Below are 21,981 nucleotides of genomic sequence, written 5' to 3'. Positions count from 1 at the left end.
TAGAATACCATGTTATAACAAAGTTCAATTCATACTTGCCATCTTCTCAGAATCGCCACTCCAGAGGGGCATTCACAGGTCACAAAGTTTCCCACAGAAATTTTTCTCATGTAGTCATGCCTCCATTTTAGACCACTTCTCTCCATCCATTGACATCTTCCTCACCCTCCATGAATTTGCATTTGGCTGTCTCCGAAGCTTTAAGCCACATTATATCAACTTTTTGGTAGATTTTGAATGACTTACACTATGCCCTGGAGATTTGTCAACTAATTCAAGAGAACTTACCTTTTTCATATAGTCTCTACTAAAGTTGGCAAATATATCTGAACTAAGCATTCAACATATCTCATGCCATTAAAACATTAAGGTAAAGTTAGTTTCCTGTATGTTCCGCAGATTATCACAATGACTTCTGCTACAGTTAGGATCTAGACATAATTAGTAGAGATAAGGCACTGTACCCGTGAAGAATGTTCAATCACCAATTCTCTGAAGAAGCTACATTAGTTGAAGCAATACATCATTTGTAATCCATTACTTGGAGTTCCTTTACTAATCTCTGTAACACATTTCCTTGCAGCCTGATTTTCGGCATACTTGCTGTCTCCTCCAGCGTCTTTGGAATTGTAGCAGGAGTGAAAATTGCTGAGATATACAAGAAATATGACCCTTGTGGAGATCCAAAAGTTTGCGCAGTTAGCTTGCTAATCGGCTCCATTTTCTTGTATTTGGCGCTGTTTCTCGCAAATATCAGTTTCATGGCCTCTTATGTAAGTCCTGATTTACAGATTGCTGTAATACTTTATTGAATCTATATTAAAACCGATGTATTGAGCACTAGCTGTCATTGTTACGGTACATGGTGAGGCGGTCTAGCAGGGGTGGATTAAGGGTAGCCAGGGCCCCGGGCTGTTCAGACACTGTGGGCCCCCCCGGTCATGTGACGGGGGTCATGTGACGGGGGTCATGTGACGGGGGTCAGGGTCATGATATACCCGAACCAGATTATTCCAAAAAAATGGCCGGGCCCTACTCTACTGTAACCTATTAAATATTTGTTAAAATCTGCAATACAATTTAGGTATATTTTGACCAATAATATCACATACAAGGAACAAATACCACCGCACCATGACCAGACCACAAATTACAACCACAGTGATCGAATAATATCACATACAAGGAACAAATACCACCGCACCATGTCAAGACCACATATTACCATCACTTGGTGACCAAATAGCATACAAGGGACAAATACCACAACACCAATTCCAGACCACATATTACCACCACATAGTGACTGAATACTACAATACTGATCAGTAATGAAAAAAGAAAAAACACAATACTATCACCATAAGTGCCAGTATTCACAGGAGATCTGTATTTAGTATGCAGTGTCTGTGTAGAGGTAATACAGAGATCACTGGTGGTATTATACACAGGAGTTCTGTATATAGTATACAGTGTATAGTGTCAGTGTATAGGCAACACTGACTCACCAGTGACGTCTCTAGGTGAAGACCTTCATCTTTCATCCAGCACAGACCGCCATCATTTCTTCCAGCCAGGATTTGTTTCTGCAGGAAATAACAGTTATCTCGAGCTCCGCTTGCAGAACACATTACTTAATTTTTCACAACTTCTACATTACACCACATGAAGAAAAAAAGGCAATATAGTGTCACTCTGCACAGTAACAGGACCGCCCCCCTATTTAAAACAGTATACTCAAAAAATAAAATAAATACATCACTGCAGTAATAATATCCCTTAATTAGCCCCTATGGTAATAATATTCCCCACCCTGGCCCCGTGTGTCTCATTCCTGGCTCCAGCCATATGTTCTCACATCCTGCCCTCATGAGTATCCATTCTACCCCATATGATCTCCACATCCTGCCCCATCTGTCTCCATCGTATCCATCCTGCCCCATGATCCTGCACGATCTGTCTCCAATCCTGCCCCTGGTGTCTCCAATTCTGCCCCATGTCTTTCATTCAGCCCCATGTCTCCAATCATGCCCCGTGTCTACATTCTGCCCATGCCTCCAGTCCTGTCCCCAGTGTGTCCAGCAATCTGCCCCAGTGTGTCTAGCATATTACCCCCAGTGTGTCCAGCAATCTGCCCCAGTATGGCCAGCATATTGCCCCAGTGTCCAGCAATCTGCCCCAGTGTGTCCAGCATTGCCCCCAGACAGTGTCTCCAGCATATTGCCCCCAGTGTGTCCAGCATATTACCACCAGTGTGTCCAGCAATCTGCCCCAGTATGTCCAGCATTGCCCCCAGTGTGTCCAGCAATCTGCCCCAGTATGTCCAATTGTCCAGCATTGCCCACAGTGTATCCAGCAATCTGCCCCAGTATGTCCAATTGTCCAGCATTGCCCAGTGTGTCCAGCAATCTGTCCCAGTGTGTCCTCCAGCATTGCCCCAGTGTGTCCAGCAATCTGTCCCAGTGTGTCCAGCATTGCCCCAGTGTGTCCAGCATTGCCCCAGTGTCTCCAGCATTGCCCCAGTGTCTCCAGCAATCTGCCCCAGTGTCTCCAGCAATCTGCCCCAGTGTCTCCAGCAATCTGCCCCAGTGTGTCCTCCAGCATTGCCCCAGTGTGTCCTCCAGCATTCATCTGCCCCAGTGTGTCCTCCAGCATTCATCTGCCCCAGTGTGTCCTCCAGCATTCATCTGCCCCAGTGTGTCCTCCAGCATTCACATGCCCCAGTGTGTCCACCGTTATCAAAAAAAAAAAAAAAAAAACAGTCTCCTCATCTGACCTGTGCGCTCCAGCGGCGAGCTCCAGACGCCGGCGACGTGTTCGCTGCGGCCAACTTCAGCTGTCAGCCTCCAATTGGCTGGCAGCTGTTAACTATTGACGTGCAATAGGAAACCACCGCAGCGCCGGAAGGGGCCCGGTGAGTAGATGAGAAGGGGCCCGATGCGGGCCCCCTCTCTCTGCCCACCGGGTCCGGGGGCTGTTGTGAATTCTGTTGTCGGGCTCCCTCCTGTGGTCATGAATGGTACTTCAGCTGGTTCTGTCCATGGACTTCCTCTGGTGGGTGTTTCTGAGTTTCCTTTCACAGGTGACGAGGTTAATTCGTTAGCTGGCTGCTCTATTTAACTCCACTTAGATCTTTGCTCCATGCCACCTGTCAATGTTCCAGTATTGGTCTAGTTCACTCCTGGATCGTTCTTGTGACCTGTCTTCCCAGCAGAAGCTAAGTTCCAGCTTGTATTTCTTTTGTTTGCTATTTTTCTGTCCAGCTTGCTATTTTTATTGTTCTCTTGCTTGCTGGAAGCTCTGGGACGCAGAGGGAGCGCCTCCGCACCGTGAGTCGGTGCGGAGGGTCTTTTTGCGCCCTCTGCGTGGTCTTTTTGTAGGTTTTTGTGCTGACCGCAAAGTAACCTTTCCTATCCTCGGTCTGTTCAGTAAGTCGGGCCTCACTTTGCTAAATCTATTTCATCTCTGTGTTTGTATTTTCATCTTTACTCACAGTCATTATATGTGGGGGGCTGCCTTTTCCTTTGGGGAATTTCTCTGAGGCAAGGTAGGCTTTATTTTTCTATTTTCAGGGCTAGCTAGTTCCTTAGGCTGTGCCGAGTTGCATAGGGAGCGTTAGGCGCAATCCACGGCTATTTCTAGTGTGTTTGATAGGATTAGGGATTGCGGTCAGCACAGTTCCCACGTCCCAGAGCTCGTCCTTTATTATCAGTATCTAGCAGGTCATTCCGTGTGCTCTTAACCACCAGGTCCATTATTGTCCTGACCACCAGGTCATAACAGTACAGGTGGCCCAAAGTACTAATGCATCTCAATAGAGGGATAAGAGAAGTTCTGAGACCATTTTTTTTTCTTTGCAGTGTGTTTTGTCTCTCTTCTCCCCTTTACCTCTGGGTGGTTCAGGACACTGGTGTAAACATGGACATTCAAGGTCTGTCCTCTTGGATGGATAATCTCACTACAAGGGTACAAAACATTCAAGATTTTGTGGTTCAGAATCCGATGTCAGAGCCTAGGATTTCAATTCCTGATTTGTTTTTTGGTGATAGATCTAAGTTCTTGAATTTCAAAAATAATTGTAAATTGTTTCTTGCCTTGAAACCTCGCTCCTCAGGTGACCCTGTTCAACAAGTAAAGATCATTACTTCTTTGTTACGTGGTGACCCTCAAGACTGGGCATTTTCCCTTGCGCCAGGAGATCCGGCATTGCGTGATGTTGATGCGTTTTTCCTGGCGCTTGGATTGCTTTATGACGAACCTAATTCAGTGGATCAGGCAGAGAAAATCTTGCTGGCTCTGTGTCAGGGTCAGGATGAAGCGGAGTATATTGTCAGAAGTTTAGAAAGTGGTCTGTGCTCACTCAGTGGAATGAATGTGCCCTGGCAGCAATCTTCAGAAAGGGTCTCTCTGAAGCCCTTAAGGATGTCATAGTGGGATTTCCCATGCCTGCTGGTCTGAATGAGTCTATGTCCTTGGCCATTCAGATCGATCGACGCTTGCGTGAGCGTAAAGCTGTGCACCATTTGGTGCTACTATCTGAGCATGGGCCTGAGCCTATGCAATGTGATAGGACTTTGACCAGAGCTGAACAGCAAGAACACAGACGTCGGAATGGGCTATGTTTTTACTGTGGTGATTACACTCATGCTATCTCCGATTGTCCTAAGCGCACTAAGCGGTTTGCTAGGTCTGACACCATTGGTACGGTACAGTCTAAATTTCTATTGTCCGTTACTCTGATTTTTTCTTTGTCATCCTATTCTGTTATGGCATTTGTGGATTCAGGCGCTGCCCTGAATTTGATGGACTAGGAGTATGCTAGGCGCTGTGGTTTTTTCTTGGAGCCCTTGCAGTATCCTATTCCATTGAGAGGAATTGATGCTACGCCTTTGGCCAAGAATAAGCCTCAGTACTGGACCCAATTGACCATGTGCATGGCTCCTGCACATCAGGAGGATATCCGCTTTCTGGTGTTGCATAATCTGCATGATGTGGTCGTTTTGGGGTTGCCATGGCTACAGGTTCATAATCCAGTATTGGACTGGAAATCTATGTCTGTGTCCAGCTGGGGTTGCCAGGGGGTACATGGTGATGTTCCATTTTTGTCTATTTCGTCTTCCACTCCTTCTGAAGTTCCAGAGTTTTTGTCGGATTATCGGGATGTATTTGATGAGCCCAAAGCCAGTGCCCTACCTCCTCATAGGGATTGTGATTGTGCAATTAATTTGATTCCTGGTAGTAAGTTTCCTAAGGGCCGATTGTTCAATTTATCTGTGCCAGAACACGCCGCTATGCGGAGTTATATAAAGGAATCCTTGGAGAAAGGCCATATTCGCCCGTCGTCATCACCGTTAGGATCAGGGTTCTTTTTTGTGGCCAAGAAGGATGGTTCTTTGAGACCTTGTATTGATTACCGCCTTCTTAATAAAATTACAGTCAAATTTCAGTATCCTTTGCCGTTGCTGTCTGATTTGATTGCTCGTATTAAAGGGGCTAGTTGGTTCACCAAAATAGATCTTCGAGGGGCGTATAATCTTGTGCGTATTAAACAAGGCAATGAATGGAAAACAGCATTTAATACGCCCGAGGGCCATTTTGAGTACCTGGTTATGCCATTCGGGCTTTCCAATGCTCCATCAGTATTTCAGTCCTTTATGCATGACATCTTCCGAGAGTACCTGGATAAATTCCTGATTGTGTATTTGGATGATATTTTGGTCTTTTTGGATGATTGGGAGTCTCATGTGAAGCAGGTCAGAATGGTGTTCCAGGTCCTTCGTGCGAATTCCTTGTTTGTGAAGGGGTCAAAGTGTCTCTTTGGAGTTCAGAAGGTTTAATTTTTGGGGTTCATTTTTTCCCCTTCTACTATCGAGATGGACCCTGTTAAAGTCCAGGCCATTTACGATTGGACTCAGCCGACATCTGTGAAGAGCCTGCAAAAGTTCCTGGGCTTTGCTAATTTTTATCGGCGCTTCATCGCTAATTTTTCTACTGTTGCTAAACCATTGACTGATTTGACCAAGAAGGGTGCTGATGTGGTCAATTGGTCTTCTGCAGCTGTAGAGGCTTTTCAGGAGTTGAAGCGTCGTTTTTCTTCTGCCCCTGTGTTGTGCCAGCCAGATGTTTCGCTCCCGTTTCAGGTTGAGGTTGATGCTTCTGAGATTGGAGCAGGGGCTGTTTTGTCGCAAAGAAGTTCTGATGGCTCGGTGATGAAGCCATGTGCTTTCTTTTCTAGAAAGTTTTCGCCTGCAGAGCGTAATTATGATGTTGGTAATCGTGAGTTGTTGGCCATGAAGTGGGCATTCGAGGAGTGGCGTCATTGGCTTGAAGGAGCCAAGCATCGCGTGGTGGTCTTGACAGATCACAAGAATTTGACTTATCTTGAGTCTGCCAAACGGTTGAATCCGAGACAGGCTCGATGGTCGTTATTTTTCTCCCGTTTTGATTTTGTGGTTTCGTACCTTCCGGGCTCTAAGAATGTGAAGGCTGATGCCCTGTCAAGGAGTTTTGTGCCTGACTCTCCGGGTGTTCCTGAGCCGGCGGGTATTCTCAAAGAGGGGGTAATTTTGTCTGCCATCTCCCCTGATTTGCGGCGGGTGCTGCAAAAATTTCAGGCTGATAGACCTGACCGTTGCCCAGCGGAGAAACTGTTTGTCCCTGATAGATGGACTAGTAGAGTTATCTCTGAGATTCATTGTTCAGTGTTGGCTGGGCATCCTGGAATCTTTGGTACCAGAGATTTGGTGGCTAGATCCTTTTGGTGGCCGTCTTTGTCACGGGATGTGCGTTCTTTTGTGCAGTCCTGTGGGACTTGTGCTCGGGCTAAGCCCTGCTGTTCTCGTGCCAGTGGTTTGCTTTTGCCCTTGCCGGTCCCGAAGAGGCCCTGGACGCATATTTCTATGGATTTTATTTCGGATCTCCCCATCTCTCAAAAGATGTCGGTCATTTGGGTGGTTTGTGATCGCTTTTCTAAGATGGTCCATTTGGTACCTTTGTCTAAATTGCCTTCCTCCTCTGATTTGGTGCCATTATTTTTCCAGCATGTGGTTCGGTTACATGGTATCCCGGAGAACATCGTTTCTGACAGAGGTTCCCAGTTTGTTTCGAGGTTTTGGCGATCCTTTTGTGCTAGGATGGGCATTGATTTGTCTTTTTCCTCGGCTTTCCATCCTCAGACAAATGGCCAAACCGAACGAACTAATCAAACTTTGGAAACATATCTGAGATGCTTTGTTTCTGCTGATCAGGATGATTGGGTGTCCTTTTTGCCGTTGGCTGAGTTCGCCCTTAATAATCGGGCCAGCTCGGCTACTTTGGTTTCGCCGTTTTTCTGCAATTCTGGTTTCCATCCTCGTTTCTCTTCAGGGCAGGTTGAGTCTTCAGACTGTCCTGGTGTAGATACTGTGGTGGATAGGTTGCAGCAGATTTGGACTCATGTGGTGGACAATTTGACATTGTCCCAGGAGAAGGCTCAACGTTTCGCTAACCGCCGGCGCTGTGTGGGTCCCCGACTTCGTGTTGGGGATTTGGTTTGGTTGTCGTCTCGTTATGTTCCTATGAAGGTTTCCTCTCCTAAGTTTAAGCCTCGTTTCATTGGTCCGTATAAGATTTCTGAGGTTATCAATCCTGTGTCATTTCGTTTGGCCCTTCCTGCTTCTTTTGCCATCCATAATGTGTTCCATAGGTCGTTATTGCGGAGATACGTGGCGCCTGTGGTTCCATCCGTTGATCCTCCTGCCCCGGTGTTGGTTGAGGGGGAGTTGGAGTATGTGGTGGAGAAGATTTTGGATTCTCGTGTTTCGAGACGGAATCTCCAGTACCTGGTCAAGTGGAAGGGTTATGGTCAGGAAGATAATTCCTGGGTTTTTGCCTCTGATGTTCATGCTGCCGATCTGGTTCGTGCCTTTCATTTGGCTCATCCTGGTCGGCCTGGGGGCTCTGGTGAGGGTTCGGTGACCCCTCCTCAAGGGGGGGTACTGTTGTGAATTCTGTTGTCGGGCTCCCTCCTGTGGTCATGAATGGTACTTCAGCTGGTTCTGTCCATGGACTTCCTCTGGTGGGTGTTTCTGAGTTTCCTTTCACAGGTGACGAGGTTAATTCATTAGCTGGCTGCTCTATTTAACTCCACTTAGATCTTTGCTCCATGCCACCTGTCAATGTTCCAGTATTGGTCTAGTTCACTCCTGGATCGTTCTTGTGACCGGTCTTCCCAGCAGAAGCTAAGTTCCAGCTTGTATTTCTTTTGTTTGCTATTTTTCTGTCCAGCTTGCTATTTTTATTGTTCTCTTGCTTGCTGGAAGCTCTGGGACGCAGAGGGAGCGCCTCCGCACCGTGAGTCGGTGCGGAGGGTCTTTTTGCGCCCTCTGCGTGGTCTTTTTGTAGGTTTTTGTGCTGACCGCAAAGTAACCTTTCCTATCCTCGGTCTGTTCAGTAAGTCGGGCCTCACTTTGCTAAATCTATTTCATCTCTGTGTTTGTATTTTCATCTTTACTCACAGTCATTATATGTGGGGGGCTGCCTTTTCCTTTGGGGAATTTCTCTGAGGCAAGGTAGGCTTTATTTTTCTATTTTCAGGGCTAGCTAATTCCTTAGGCTGTGCCGAGTTGCATAGGGAGCGTTAGGCGCAATCCACGGCTATTTCTAGTGTGTTTGATAGGATTAGGGATTGCGGTCAGCAGAGTTCCCACGTCCCAGAGCTCGTCCTTTATTATCAGTATCTATCAGGTCATTCCGTGTGCTCTTAACCACCAGGTCCATTATTGTCCTGACCACCAGGTCATAACAGGGGGCACACAAATGCTGGCGGGCAGTCACACTCGGGCGAGTCGGGCGGATTATCAGAGGGTCAATCTGTGAGGTAGCCCAGGGCCCCCCCACACCACTGGGCCCTGGGCTACCGCCCATATTGACCCTCTGATAATCCTCCCCTGCGGTCTAGGAATGTTTGGATTTGGAGTGAATGAATAGATTAAAAAGCAAAACAATTAATGTTATTATAGTAATGTGCACATAGAATATCTCATACCCCAATATGGAGAAGCATTCAATACATAAAGATATATATATCATATTCTTCACTCTTTGCAGGTCTTTATAGTCATCGTAGAGATATTACTTTCCCTGAACTTCGCCATTGCAACTGACATCCGCCTGGTGAGTAAAGAAAAATGCTAAACCATGGCCGTATTTAGAGTTTGTGCTGCCCTAGGCACTTTTAATGCTGCCTCCCCCATTGGTATGACTAAGGGCTCATACTCACATGCAAGAAACTCGGAAGAGTGTCACACGTCAATACCCGGCACTGAGATCGGAACCTGTGGCCGCATAGCAGTACACGCTCCGCTCATGGGTTCCAGGTATTGATGTGCGACACTCATCCGGGTATCTTGCATGCGAGTATAAGCCCTAATGCAGACATTGTCGGCAGTCACTTAGGTGACTTTCACATCAGCGATTTTTGCCATTCGTGGCACACATACATACAGCCTCGCACACACACATACAGCTCCGCACACACATACAGCTCCACACTTACCCATACAACCCCACACATACAGCTCCTCACACACACATACAGCCCCGCACACACACACACATACAGCCCCGCACACACACATACAGACCCACACATATAGCTCCGCACACACATACACAGCCCCTCACACACATACAGCTCCGCACACACACACACACAGCTCTGCACACACACACATACAGCTCCACACACACCTACAGCCCCACACACACCTACAGCCTCGCACACACACACATACAGCTCTGCACACATACAGCGCCACACACACATACACAGCCCCCCACACACATACAGCTCAGCGCACACACACACACATACAGTTCCACACACACAAATACAGCCCCACACATACAGCTTCACACACACACATACAGCCCCACATATACACATACAGCCTCACACATACAGCCCCGCACACACACATTCAGCCCCGCACACACACATACAGCCCCACACATACAGCTCCGCACACACACACATATACAGCTACACACACAGCTCCACACACACACACACACAGCTCCGCACACACACATATACAGCTACACACACAGCTCCACACACACACACAGCTCCGCACACACACACAGCTCTGAACACACACACACAGCTCAGCACACACACAGCTCTACACATGTTTGCTCCCAGGACACACCCCACTCACTCTAACGCTGAGGAATCTGAGGGAAGAGGTGAGGGGAGTCACGACAGAGCCACGCAGCGCGCAGGTGGGAGATCATTACAGTACTTACTGTGTACTGCTCTACTACGAGTCCTGGCCAGTGGCCAGCAATGTGTGTGTCCCAGCCAGGGTCGGGAGAGAGGGCGCCGCCACTCCTCCTCAGCCCCAGCAAGTGGACTTCTGGGCATGCAGGAGTTAGGCTGTGAGCAGGGGGTCACTGTGTCTCACTCAGCAGGGAGTAGGGAGAGTCGACATCAGCACCACGCTTTCTGACTGCTGCTCTGCCACCCCCTGTCTTCAGGAACCAAGGGATGCACTGGAAAAAAAAAACCCTTGCTCAGGCGCCGCCCTAACCCCCCCCCCCCGCATCTTCCTGCCCAAGGCACGCACCCTCAAGTGCCTAGTGGCAAATACCGCCCTGTGCTAAACTATACTTGTAAAGTCCTCTTCTCGCGACTTAGCTGTTTACTTATGTCTCAAAGATTTTCATTTTTCTCTGTGGTCACTTTGTCCAAGTTCTTTTGTTTTGTTGGGTTTTATGTCATCCCTCTACTTACTCAGATTATCCTATTGTTTCAGTATGTGGTATCTCCCAGAACACGTTCTACAGGACAGGCCATAGCTATTATGGTGTCTGTCCTGCCGGAGAAAGCTGAGAGCAGCTATGTCTTTGGAAAGGTAAGTAGATGTTATTGCTTCCAGAATGAAATATGAACATCAGTTTTAGCATGAGGTCTAATTCATACAGTGCCTTGTGTGAAGCTGTATTTTTGTGGTAGCCTCCATTTCTGCATACAGAATCCAGAATATACAGATGTAGCAGGTGTAAAATTAACTTTCAGAGGTGAGCATAGCATGCGTCTGTAGTTACTGTAAAAGAGACTCTCATTTTCTTTGTGTTAGTGTTTCCACATTAAGACTGGGTTCACATTGCGTTGAACTTGTCCGTCAGAAGGACTACGTTACACCGCGGCTTAACGCGGTGTAACGCAGTCTGTTAACGCCGTCACTGAATCCAATGTCGGACTCATCGCCAGCAATGGGCATGAGCTATTAATGTGCCGTCATTGAGTGACGGACCCCGAGACTCGGGCTGCAGCGTTTCTGGGTCCGTCACCGCTAGCGTAGATAGAACTAGCAGATGCTCTATCTGCACTAGCGCGCTGCCATACCGGCAATTGCGTTAACAGCAGCACGTTAACGTATGTGTTGAATGGGCTGCTGTTAACGCAATGTGAACCCGGCCTTAGGGGAACCTGTCAGCAGAATTGTTCTCAGTAACCTACAGCCAGTGTCAGGTTAATTAATTAAAATAATACCTTGGTTGGTGAAATCCGTCTTGCTTATTCTTTATTTTCAGGTGTGAGTTAATGATATGCTCGTGCTCCAGGGCGGCCTGTGGGGGGTCTTCATGTGGTGCTCTGATTAGGTATTTCCCAACCAAAACCAACCAACAAAGCTAACCTTATATTCTAATGATAATAAAGATAAAAAATACCTTTTAATTTGTACCTTTAAATCATGAAACAACCACAATCGACATGACAAACAACCATGCTCACTATACGTATCCCTGTCACAGTGGCCTAATAAGCACTGCCTACCAGCGGAGGTTGGCACCCTACTACAAGATACGAGATTGGCACCCCCGCTCAACGGCGGCTCTCCTTAAATCTCCTAGATATAACCTGAGCTAGTGTATCGTTTGGGCCACCTTTTATACATCACAGTAAAAATTAGAAGGAGAAAGAGATTACTGTAAACTGATGTTGGCTTATAGGCATCAATATAATTACTGTGACAGGGTGAACGACACAAAAGACAATAAAGTACAAAAGTGCTCGTGAACATAAATAACCTCACTAAACTGTTCCCTGCTGCTGAAAAGTCCTGCCTTGCTACGGGGGTTGGCACCCTACTGTTCTGCGGATATAGCGCCCCCACGACAGCTCTCCCTAAGAGACCCTATAACCAGTTAAGACATGTCAAACGATAAACACAAAACTGATAGCGATGTCATATAAATGAATAAATGAGGCAGAACTAATGTTAAGTCATACACAGCCCTGGTTATCAGCTGGTATTACATATGATAACAGCAAGTGCGGAAAGATACTCATCGCATATGATGTCCAAACACGCCTCAGCGCGTTTCACCTATACGGATCATCAGGAGGCTCTGATGTGTGGATGCTGCATGGAACCATTCAAATGCCCTAATATATATAGATTACCCCTGAGCCCAGGGGGAGATACTTCCTCTAAATTGTAGAGGTAGATTTTTATGTCCTTTAAAATGGGGCCAGTTTGTATCAAATCTACCGTTCATATTGATCCCCCATCCTCATTGTCTTGCATGTGCGCCTTGAACAGTAGTATGTAGCTCATTAGTGCACTAACCTTAAAGAAACCACCGGAGACTAGACGGAGGTGGACATGACTTGGGGATGGGTGGACTGAGAACTCCTGCAGCCTTTGTTTGTATTGCAGTGTAGATTTTAAACAAGAGTGATGTTGCTTTAAGAGGAAGGAGTTTAGATGTTTGTGCCTGGTGTATTACTGTAAGGAGGGTGGGGCTTATATAGGGGAGGCAACTCTGGCTCTCCCTCTTTCTCTCACACGATGGACAGGAGGAAACATTACCCGCCCTCCTGCCCTGTTTATAATCTCTGTCCTTAAACTTTTTAATTATTGCTTGTATAATGATAAATGCTTTATTGTATTTTTGAATTTGTCATTGTAGATCTTGTACCAGGTTCAATTGTATATTGGCTATAAAGAGTTATTATTTGCGGTAACCTTCTAAGCCCAAGGGAAGGGCAATCCTTCAGCCATGGTTCCCTGGAGGTTTCCTCCACAGGGGGTTTTTCCTCTCCTGAGCGCTGTAGGATGACTCTTTGTGAGTCGGGGGTTTGCCAAGTTTAGTCCCATTAATGCTTTTGCAGGGACTCCTAATTTTTAAGTTTGCAAAAATGATTTAATTATAAAAAAAAAAAAAAAAAATGGTGTCAAATGAGACTTGGAATTCATAACCCGTCACGGCTTTGCGGTTTAGGAGTCAGGTGGAAGTTGCAGACAAGTTAAGGTGGACTCATTTTAACTAATAGAGGATGTAAAACCTCATGGTGGTGAGCAGGCTCGGCTTTGGTGGCCAGCCTCAAGGACGTTGTAATGGTAACATCAATCAGGGGCGGGCACAGTGGTTAAGCACAGGAGTGAGGATAATAGGGTCATTGGTGCCCTGAAAGTTTACTGGCTCTGCTTGAATGGCAAGCCAGTGCGTGCCACCCCTTTATGGCTGTCTGTCCTGGTGCTGTATGTCAGACAGCTGGGGATATCGCAGTACTTGTGAATCCCAATGTACTAGCACTCCACCTGACTCCTACTGTGATTATTTAATCCTGTGATTTGAATAAAAGCTGTGGCCATTTTGACAACCAAAATAATGTGTTTTGTGTATTTATTTTAGTACCTAGGTTTACAGTAGTTATGGTGGTTTTAAGAAGGAGTGGGGTCCATCCCATATCCAAAAGTCATGTGCCACAATGACGGTGAGAACCACCGCTGGACCGGAAATGTGATCGGCGTGCGTGTCAGCTGGAACACAGTTGTACTCACCAGTGCCTCTGCGCATATCCGGAAGTGTCCAATCATAGCACCGCTGCTAGCCCGGATAAGCTGGTCGGCGTGTATGTCGGCTGGAATGCAGGTGTGATCTCTAATATCACTGCGCATGTCCGGAAGCATCCAGCCTACGATGCAATACAATACCAGAGCGGGACTGCGCATGCCGGTCACAAATAATACGCTACCTGCCCAAGTGCCCAGCAGAGATGAAGCGCACCACCGACGACATGTGCTCCATGCAGAGACACAAATATACTAGGTCCAAGTAGAGCAACAATGTAGCACTGACCAGATGTGAATAAAAAGGCCGCACAACTACCAAAGGGCAGTGAGGATATAAGATGGTTATATATATATATATATATATATAACTATAGCGAATATGAATGTTGAAATAGAATAAATGTATATAGATAACAGTAAGTTATTGATATTAACAATATTCACAGTAAACACTGTGCTCCCTGCTAGAGAAACAGGGCATTTCACCAGCATTCACCATGGCTTATGACAGGTCAGTGACCTGCCCCCTATTTTACATAATCATAATGAATATTATATATTTATCTTACCAGTATGGCTTCTTACAGGTCACTGATCCCTCAGTGACCTGCCCCCTATTTAACATAATGAATATTATATATTTATGTTAAAAAAAAGAGCACCACCGAGGTATCATTTTAGTCAGTATAATGGCACCAACCTGACACTGTCTGTAGGTTACTGTGCACAATCCTGCTGTCAGGTTCCCTTTTAAGCAAAATGAACTAATGTTTATAGGAACTTTGTTTCCTATACATGAATGTTTATGGTGTAATAAATGGTTATTTGACTAATGCTACATCTGTAGGCTGCATACATTCAGTACAAACATGCAGAATCAGTACACATCCAGCACAAATCTATTACCCCGACAGAAAACAAATAGAACGTATATACAAGCAAACTATTCTAATCTTGTGGTCATGACAAAACTCCAAAGACAAGATGACCTGGCGCTATGCCAGATTATCTGATGAAGAAGGATGCCACATGATCTGTGGCTGCAGTGGCGTAACTAGAAAGTTATGGGCCCCGATGCGAACTTTCAAATGGGGCCCCCCCAACCATGCAAAAATGGTCCAAACAGTCAGACCCCCACCAATCAATACGTTATCACTTATCCTGTGAAGAGGTGATTACTTTTTTCCACAGGAAACCCCCTGTAAGTGCATCTCCGCCGCTGTGTACAAAGCATTAAAACTAATGGAAATAAAGAATCTTCTCCTAATTAATATCAGAGAGAACAAATGACCGCCATACACAACACAATCCACTATACCAAGACCAATAATATCACATACAGGAAGAAACACCACCACACCAGGACCAGACCACATAGTGACCGAATAATACTATATACAAGGGACAAATACCGCCACACCATGAACAGATCACATATTACCACCACTTGGTGACCAAATAGCACAAACAAGGGACAAATACCACAACACCATTTCCAGACCACATATTACCACCACATAGTGACTGAATACTACAATACTGATCAGTAATTAAAAAAAACCACAATACTATCACCATAAGTGCCAGTATTCACAGGAGATCTGTACTTAGTATGCAGTGTCTGTGTAGAGGTAATACAGAGATCACTGGTGGTATTATACCCAGGAGCTCTGTACATAATGTATAGGTAATACAGTGATCACTGGTGACATTGTACACAGGAGCTCTGTATATAATGTATAGGTAATACAGTGATCACTGGTGACATTATACACAGGACCTCTGTATATAGTATACAGTGTATAGTGTCAGTGTATAGGTAACACTGACTCACCAGTGACGTCTCTAGGTGAAGTCCTTCATCTTTCATCCAGCACAGACCGCCATCATTTCTTCCAGCCAGGGCTCGTTTCTGCAGGAAATAACACAGTTATCACAAGCTCCGATTGCAGAACACATTACTTAATTTTTAACAACTTCTACATTACACCACATGAAGAAAAAAAGGCGATATAGTGTCACTCTGCACAGTAACAGGACCGCCCCCCCATTTAAAACAGTATACTCAAAAAATAAAATAAATACATCACTGCAGTAACAATATCCCTTAATTAGCCCTTATGGTAATAATATTCCCCACCCTGGCCACGTTTATCTGATTCCTGGCTCCAGCCATATGTTCTTTCATCCTGCCCTCATGAGTATCCATTTTACCCCATAAGATCTCCCCATCCTGCCCCATCTGTCTCCATCGTATCCATCCTGCCCCATGATCCAATCCTGCCCCATGTCTTTCATTCTGCCCCGTGTCTCCAATCATGCCCCATGTCTACATTCTGCCCATGCCTCCAGTCCTGCCCCCAGTGTGTCCAGTGTTATGAATAGGTAATTCAGAACCACAATGGACCTTGAAGTTTAGAGCACAACAAGTGACCTGACAAAAACTACAAAACATAGGACGAGCTCTGAGACGTGGGAACTCTGCTGACCGCAATCCCTAAACCTATCAAACAACACTAGAGGTAGCCGTGGATTGCGCCTAACGCTCCCTATGCAACTCGGCACAGCCTGAGAAACTAGCTAGACCTGAAGATAGAAAAATAAGCCTACCTTGCCTCAGAGAAATTCCCCAAAGGAAAAGGCAGCCCCCCACATATAATGACTGTGAGTAAGATGAAAACACAAACACAGAGATGAAATAGATTTAGCAAAGTGAGGCCCGACTTACTGAATAGACCGAGGATAGGAAAGATAGCTTTGTGGTCAACACAAAAACCTACAAACAACCACGCAGAGGGGCAAAAAGACCCTCCGCACCGACTAACGGTATGGAGGTGCTCCCTCTGCGTCTCAGAGCTTCCAGCAAGCAAGCAAAACCAAAAACGCAAGCTGGACAGAAAATAAAGCAACAAAAAGTAACACAAGCAGAACTTAGCTTATGCTGAGCAGACAGGCCACAGGAACGATCCAGGAGGAAGCAAGACCAATACTAGAACATTGACTGGAGGCCAGGATCAAAGTACTAGGTGGAGTTAAATAGAGCAGCACCTAACGACTTAACCTCATCACCTGAGGAAGGAAACTCAGAAGCCGCAGTACCACTCGTGACCACAGAAGGGAGCTTGATCACAGAACTCACAACAGTACCCCACCCTTGAGGAGGGGTCACCAAACCCTCACCAGAGCCCCCAGGCCGACCAGGATGAGCCATATGAAAGGCACGAACAAGATCGGCAGCATGGACATCAGAGGCAAAGACCCAGGAATTATCTTCCTGACCATAACCCTTCCACTTAACCAGATACTGGAGTTTCCGTCTCGAAACACGAGAATCCAAAATCTTCTCCACTATATACTCCAACTCCCCCTCCACCAAAACCGGGGCAGGAGGATCAACAGATGGAACCACAGGCGCCACGTATCTCCGCAACAATGACCTATGGAATACATTATGGATGGAAAAAGAATCTGAAAGGGTCAAACGAAAAGACACAGGATTAAGAACCTCAGAAATCCTATACGGACCAATAAAACGAGGCTTAAACTTAGGAGAGGAAACCTTCATACGAATATAACGAGATGACAACCAAACCAAATCCCCAACACGAAGTCGGGGACCCACACAGCGTCTGCGATTAGCGAAACGTTGAGCCTTCTCCTGGGACAAGGTCAAATTGTCCACTACATGAGTCCAAATCCGCTGCAACCTGTCCACCACAGTATCCACACTAGGACAGTCCGAAGACTCAACCTGCCCTGAAGAGAAACGAGGATGGAACCCAGAATTGCAGAAAAACGGTGAAACCAAGGTAGCCGAGCTGGCCCGATTATTAAGAGCGAACTCAGCCAACAGCAAAAAGGACACCCAATCATCCTGATCAGCAGAAATAAAACATCTCAGATATGTTTCCAAGGTCTGATTGGTTCGTTCAGTCTGGCCATTTGTCTGAGGATGGAAAGCCGAGGAAAAAGACAAATCAATGCCCATCCTAGCACAAAAGGCTCGCCAAAACCTTGAAACAAACTGGGAACCTCTGTCAGAAACGATGTTCTCTGGAATGCCATGTAAATGAACCACATGCTGGAAGAACAATGGCACCAAATCAGAGGAGGAAGGTAATTTAGACAAGGGTACCAAATGGATCATCTAAGAGAAGTGATCACAAACTACCCAAATGACCGACATTTTTTGAGAGACGGGGAGATCCGAAATAAAATCCATAGAGATATATGTCCAAGGCCTCTTCGGGATCGGCAAGGGCAAAAGCAACCCACTGGCACGAGAACAGCAGGGCTTAGCCCGAGCACAAATCCCACAGGACTGCACAAAAGAACGCACATCCCGCGACAGAGACGGCCACCAAAAGGATCTAGCCACCAAATCTCTGGTACCAAAGATTCCAGGATGACCAGCCAACAACGAACAATGAACCTCAGAGATAACTTTATTCGTCCACCTATCAGGGACAAACAGTTTCTCTGCTGGGCAACGATCAGGTTTATTAGCCTGAAATTTTTGCAGCACCCGCCGCAAATCAGGGGAGATGGCAGACACAATTACTCCCTCTTTGAGAATACCCGCCGGCTCAGGCAAACCCGGAGAGTCGGGCACAAAACTCCTAGACAGGGCATCCGCCTTCACATTTTTAGAGCCCGGAAGGTACGAAACCACAAAGTCAAAACGGGAGAAAAACAGCGACCAACGAGCCTGTCTAGGATTCAACCGTTTGGCAGACTAGAGATAAGTCAAGTTCTTGTGATCAGTCAAGACCACCACGCGATGCTTAGCTCCTTCAAGCCAATGACGCCACTCCTTGAATGCCCACTTCATGGCCAGCAACTCTCGATTGCCAACATAATAATTTCGCTCAGCAGGCGAAAACTTCCTGGAAAAGAAGGCGCATGGCTTCATCACCGAGCAATCAGCACCTCTTTGCAACAAAACAGCCCCCGCTCCAATTTCAGAAGCATCAACCTCAACCTGGAATGGAAGCGAAACATCTGGTTGACACAACACAGGGGCAGAAGAAAAACGATGCTTTAACTCTTGAAAAGCTTCCACAGCAGCAGAAGACCAATTGACCACATCAGCACCCTTCTTGGTCAAATCGGTCAATGGTTTGGCAATACTAGAAAAATTACAGATGAAGCGACGATAAAAATTAGCAAAACCAAGGAACTTTTGCAGACTCTTCAGAGATGTCGGCTGAGTCCAATCATAAATGGCCTGGACCTTAACAGGGTCCATCTCGATGGTAGAAGGGGAAAAAATGAACCCCAAAAATGAAACCTTCTGAACACCAAAGAGACACTTTGATCCCTTCACAAACAAAGAATTAGCACGCAGGACCTGGAACACCATTCTGACCTGCTTCACATGAGACTCCCAATCATCCGAGAAGACCAAAATATCATCCAAGTATACAATCAGGAATTTATCCAGGTACTCTCGGAAGATGTCATGCATAAAGGACTGAAATACTGATGGAGCATTGGCAAGTCCGAATGGCATAACTAGGTACTCAAAATGGCCCTCGGGCGTATTAAATGCAGTTTTCCATTCATCGCCCCGTTTAATACGCACAAGATTATATGCACCACGAAGATCTATCTTGGTGAACCAACTAGCCCCCTTAATCCGAGCAAACAAATCAGATAGCAGTGGCAAGGGGTACTGAAATTTGACCGTGATTTTATTTAGAAGGCAGTAATCAATACAAGGTCTCAGCGAACCATCCTTCTTGGCCACAAAAAAGAACCCTGCTCCCAATGGCGATGACGACGGGCGAATATGACCCTTCTCCAAGGATTCTTTTACGTAACTCCGCATAGCGGCGTGCTCAGGTACAGATAAATTAAACAGTCGCCCCTTAGGAAACTTACTACCAGGAATCAAATTGATAGCACAATCACAATCCCTATGCGGAGGTAGGGCATTGGACTTGGGCTCATCAAATACATCCCTGTAATCAGACAAGAACTCTGGGACCTCAGAAGTGGTGGATGATGAGATAGACAGAAATGGAACATCACCATGTACCCCCTGACAACCCCAGCTGGACACAGACATCGATTTCCAATCTAATACTGGGTTATGGACTTGGAGCCATGGCAACCCCAACACGACCACATCATGCAGATTTTGCAACACCAGAAAGCGAATATCCTCCTGATGCGCAGGAGCCATGCACATGGTCAGCTGGGTCCAATACTGAGGCTTATTCTTGGCCAAAGGCGTAGCATCAATTCCTCTCAATGGAATAAGACACTGCAAGGGCTCCAAGACAAACCCACAGCGCCTAGCAAACTCCAAGTCCATCAAATTCAGGGCAGCGCCTGAATCCACAAATGCCATGACAGAATAGGAAGACAAAGAGCAGATCAAAGTAACGGACAAAAGAAATTTCGACTGTACCGTACCAATGGTGGCAGACTTAGCGAACCGCTTAGTGCGCTTAGGACAATCGGAGATGGCATGAGTGGAATAACCACAGTAGAAACACAGCCCATTCTGACGTCTGTGTTCTTGCCTTTCAGCTCTGGTCAAAGTCCTATCGCACTGTATAGGCTCAGGTTTATGCTCAGATAATACCGCCAAATGGTGCACAGATTTACGCTCACGCAAGCGTCGACCGATCTGAATGGCCAAAGACATAGACTCATTCAGACCAGCAGGCATAGGAAATCCCACCATGACATCCTTAAGGGCTTCAGAGAGACCCTTTCTGAAGATTGCTGCCAAAGCACATCCAATCCATTGAGTGAGCACAGACCACTTTCTAAACTTCTGACAATAAATCTCTATCTCATCCTGACCCTGACACAGAGCCAGCAAATTTTTCTCTGCCTGATTCACTGAATTAGGTTCATCGTACAGTAATCCGAGCGCCAGAAAAAACGCATCAATATTACGTAATGCAGGATCTCCTGGCGCAAGGGAAAATGCCCAGTCTTGAGGGTCGCCACGTAATAAAGAAATAATGATCTTAACTTGTTGAACTGGGTCACCAGAGGAGCGAGGTTTCAACGCCAGAAACAGTTTGCAATTATTTTTGAAGCTCAGAAATTTAGCTCTATCTCCAGAAAACAAATCAGGAATAGGAATTCTTGGTTCTAACATAGAATTCTGAGCCACAAAGTCTTGAATATTTTGTACTCTTGCAGTGAGAAGATCCACACATGAAGACAGACCTTTAATGTCCATCACCACACCTGTGTCCTGAACCACCCAAATGTCTAGGGGAAAAAAAAGGCAAAACACAGTGCAAAGAAAAAAAAATGGTCTCAGAACTTCTTTTTTCCCTCTATTGAGAAGCATAGTACTTTGGGCCTCCAGTACTGTTATGAATAGGTAATTCAGAACCACAATGGACCTTGAAGTTTAGAGCACAACAAGTGACCTGACAAAAACCACAAAACATAGGATGAGCTCTGAGACGTGGGAACTCTGCTGACCGCAATCCCTAAACCTATCAAACAACACTAGAGGTAGCCGTGGATTGCGCCTAACTCTCCCTACGCAACTCGGCACAGCCTGAGAAACTAGCTAGACCTGAAGATAGAAAACTAAGCCTACCTTGCCTCAGAGAAATTCCCCAAAGGAAAAGGTAGCCCCCCACATATAATGACTGTGAGTAAGATGAAAACACAAACACAGAGATGAAATAGATTTAGCAAAGTGAGGCCCGACTTACTGAATAGACCGAGGATAGGAAAGATAGCTTTGCGGTCAACACAAAAACCTACAAACAACCACGCAAAGGGGCAAAAAGACCCTCCGCACCGACTAACGGTACGGAGGTGCTCCCTCTGCGTCTCAGAGCTTCCAGCAAGCAAGCAAAACCAAAAACGCAAGCTGGACAGAAAATAAAGCAACAAAAAGTAACACAAGCAGAACTTAGCTTATGCTGAGCAGACAGGCCACAGGAACGATCCAGGAGGAAGCAAGAGCAATACTAGAACATTGACTGGAGGCCAGGATCAAAGCACTAGGTGGAGTTAAATAGAGCAGCACCTAATGACTTAACCTCATCACCTGAGGAAGGAAACTCAGAAGCCGCAGTACCACTCGTGACCACAGGAGGGAGCTTGATCACAGAACTCACAACAGTCCAGCAATCTGCCCCAGTGTGTC

This window comes from Ranitomeya imitator, chromosome 3, assembly GCF_032444005.1.
Source record: "Ranitomeya imitator isolate aRanImi1 chromosome 3, aRanImi1.pri, whole genome shotgun sequence".
Taxonomy (NCBI): domain Eukaryota; kingdom Metazoa; phylum Chordata; class Amphibia; order Anura; family Dendrobatidae; genus Ranitomeya; species Ranitomeya imitator.
This window is presented reverse-complemented; position numbering follows the sequence as displayed.